Source organism: Belonocnema kinseyi, chromosome 7, assembly GCF_010883055.1.
Source record: "Belonocnema kinseyi isolate 2016_QV_RU_SX_M_011 chromosome 7, B_treatae_v1, whole genome shotgun sequence".
NCBI classification, from domain to species: domain Eukaryota; kingdom Metazoa; phylum Arthropoda; class Insecta; order Hymenoptera; family Cynipidae; genus Belonocnema; species Belonocnema kinseyi.
Window position 1 is genome coordinate 120,596,492 of NC_046663.1, and position 3,642 is coordinate 120,600,133.

Here is a 3,642-nt window from a genome sequence, read left to right on the forward strand (position 1 = left end):
TAATATTGTAATTATATTATACCATAGTATAAAAGTCTGATTTTTCTATTTTGATCTGAATTTCAAAAAAATTCAAAAAATTGGTGATTTTCGTGATTTGAATACTTCGCGCGGCTCTATATGTGCGCATATTTTGAGGTTACATTATTTCAAGTATAAAATATAAATGATATACATATTAATACTATTATATATATATATATAAATATATACATATATTATTGCTGATAATATTATAATTATGTTATATTATAATAGTCTTATTTATATCTTGATCCGAGTTTCAAAGAAATTAAAGAAATTTGCAATTTTAATGATATTTGAATAAAATATATTTTTGTTATAAAAGTTCATTTTTTAACTGAAAAACCTACTGTTGTATTTTAGATTTGGAACTGATCTCGTTTGGATAAAAACTCAATCATTTGTTTGAAAAATTAATTATTTTGTTGAAAATGTAACTATATTATAAAAAAGTCCTCTTTATCAAAAGTTCAACTACTTTGTTAAATTTTTTTTTATTTAAAGGTTAATAGCTTTCGTTGAAAATTTAACTATTCTGATGACTATATGTTCTATGTATTGTTGAAAATACATTTTTGAAACAGACAATTAATCTATACCATTTTTGTTTAAAAACTGACATTTTTCAGTTAAAAATTTGACTATTTGGTTAAAAAATTAATCTTTTTTAGTTAAAAGTTCAACTTTTTGCTTGAAAAATCATGTATTTGTTGAAAATTCGTCTGTCTTTGTAGAAATTAAATTGTTTTATGGAAAACTTATACTTTTTGGTTAAAAATTAAATTTTTCGGTTGAAATATCAACTGTAAATATTTTATTTATTTAAAAGTGAACAATTTGATAGAAAGTTAAACTATTTGGTCGACAATTTAAATTTTGGTTGAAAAATCATATTTATTGGCTAAAAATTCAGTTTTTTTTGTAGATAACACTCTTTTTGACTTTAAAATTAAATAATTTCGTTGAAAGTTCATGTATTTTTTGAAAATTGACCTTGTTCGGTAGAAATTTAATCTTTTTGGTTGAAAATTTATTATTTTGGTTAAAAATGCAATTGTTCGGTTGAAATATCAACTGTACATCTCCTTGGGTTAAAAAGTCGATTATTTCACTAAGAGTTGAACCACTTTGTAAAAAAAATACGTTTTTTTCAACAAGGTTTTATAATTATGGTTGAAAATTTAACTATTTGGTTGAAAATTGAATTCTTTGATTGGAAACTCATATTTATCGCTTAAAAATTCAAGTTTTTCTAGATAATTTGTGTGTTTGACTTTAAAATTAAATAATTTCATTGAAAATTCATGTATTTTGTTTAAAATTTGTCTTTTTTTGTAGATCATTAATTTTGTTGGTCGAAAATTCATCTTATTGGTTGGCAATTTAACAACTTTGTTGAAAATTAATTTTTCCCGTTAAAAATTCTTCTTCTGAAAATGTAACTAGTTTGATTGAAAATTAATCGTGTATATTGGTCGATGTGGAAAATCGTTTTTTTTTTATAGAACATTAATCTTCTTGGTCGAAAATTCACCTTTTCCCTTGAAAATTTAACAATTAATTTGTTATCACAGTTATTATCTGGAAATTGAACTATTCTATTTTTTTTTTTTGAAACTTTATCCTGTAGGTTGAATTAGTTAAAACACCAATTATTTGGTAGAAAATTAATTAATTTTCTTAAAAAGTAAACTTTTTAGTTGAAAATTCATATGTTTTGTTAATTAGATTTTTTTCCTAAAATCATCTATTCAATCACCGTTCAAAATATCCAATTATCTTTCCATCTTTCCTTTTTTTTAGAAGGAATTATTTACAAATTTAAAATAAGTTCGATTTCAATTTTTTACAAATGCTCAGATAAATTTTTAACTTTTTCGATTACGATTTTTTTTAATTGAAAGAGTTTTATTATAAAATTTTTTAAATTGAATTTAAGGTATTAAAAATTAAAAAATACTTTTAGTTCAATTTCCAGATAAAAACTGTGATAAAAATTGATTTGAACAAGAAAAAAGACAAATTTTAAACAAAATACATGAATTTTCAACGAAATTATTTAATTTTGAGGACAAAAAGACGAATTATCTACAAAAAGTTGAATTTTTTAAGCGAAAAATTATGAGTTTTCAATCAAAGAGTTAAACTTTCAACCAAATAGTTAAATTTTCAACACTAATTATAAAACCTTGTTGAAAAAAACGTATTTTTTTACAAAGTGGTTCAACTCTTAGTGAAATAATCGACTTTTAAACCCAAGAAGATGTACAGTTGATATTTCAACCGAACAATTGCATTTTTAACCAAAATAATAGAAGCGTTGAAACTTGGAAACATTCAAATAACAATTTCTTCATTTTTTTTGAAAGCAGATTGAGATATAAATAGAACCGTTGAAGTTTTCCGACCGGCAATCGTGTACCTTCGAGTTTTCAAATTCAGAAGAGAAGAAATGGGTTGCACACGCAACCCAGTCATTTATATCGTCTTCTACTATATTCACACGCACATAGACCTTTGATAGTATTTGATCACGTCTCGTTTCAGATCTGAGATCACTGAACTCTATGTGGCTGTTAGCCACCTGAACTCGACCTATTTTATACATGGTCTCTAAATTTAACTTTTTTTATTATTTCTAAGCCGTCTAAATCTATAAACGAGCGTGAAGCGCCGCTATCTACCAAGGCTTTGATTGGTTTTCCTAGGATTTCAATGGTCAGTTACATTAAGGGCTGAGGGCCAGAGAAGGTTGAAGGTCGATAAGGTAGTTCTGAAAGATTGTATACCGGGATAGGGGTTGAAGAATATGATTCGTTATCGAGGGTTTCCTTGGGGTTTTCAGGGAGGTATAAGTTAGTGTTAGTTTTCGGCAGGTTAGCGTAATAAGGTTCGCAAAGGGATGGAGGGTCCATAGCAATAGAGTCTGAAGGAGCCGCATTAGGGGTAGACATGATAGGCTGGTGATTTGAAGAACTAGTGATCTGTACAGGGATTGGTAAGTCAGAGTTTTCCTGAGGTATTAATTTTCTAGTTTTTAAATTTAAAGTTACAGAAATTATTTCATTCTGTGCTATCGGATCTTTTAGGAAAGGGTTGTTCGGATGGATAGATGACAGCTGAGGACTTTTAATTTTAATAAATGGAACTTTGGAGGCTATTTCTGTTTCTCCTTCCTTGATAAAAATTCTATTTTTTAAAATAATAAGATTTAGGTTATAATCTTTGAGAGTATAATTTCCTATGAAATTTGAAAAGTGATTTTAAAAATCCAAATAATTGATTTCAATTAATTTTAAAGTTTTTTGTTACTTATTACTTCTAATTTTTGGGACGTCTAGTTCTGAAAAGATTTTATTTTGATTTAAAAGAGGTACATTCACTCCATGACGTACCTCAGTTTTCAATTTCTTTAACACCTAGGGCATTCTGATTTATAGGTTTCTTTCATACGACAGCTAAAACAGAATACTTTCCTAGACTGTTTGCATTCACTAAATTTGTGGCCTCTTTCGCCGCAATTACAACACGTTGGGGCGATGTTGGTTTTACATCGAGAGAGGCTTCTTTTAGGAGGGGTATTCGGTAATGGAGGTGTACTGGTTCTTGTGGGGGCGG

The 3,642-nt window shown here is 27.2% G+C and overlaps 1 protein-coding gene across 3 annotated transcripts in view; it reads left to right on the forward strand.

The window, feature by feature from the left end:
* Window positions 1-3,642, forward strand: part of LOC117176249 (NADH-ubiquinone oxidoreductase 49 kDa subunit-like) — a 75,763-nt gene that overhangs the window by 56,124 nt on the left and 15,997 nt on the right. The gene's annotated exons all lie outside the window — the stretch shown is intronic.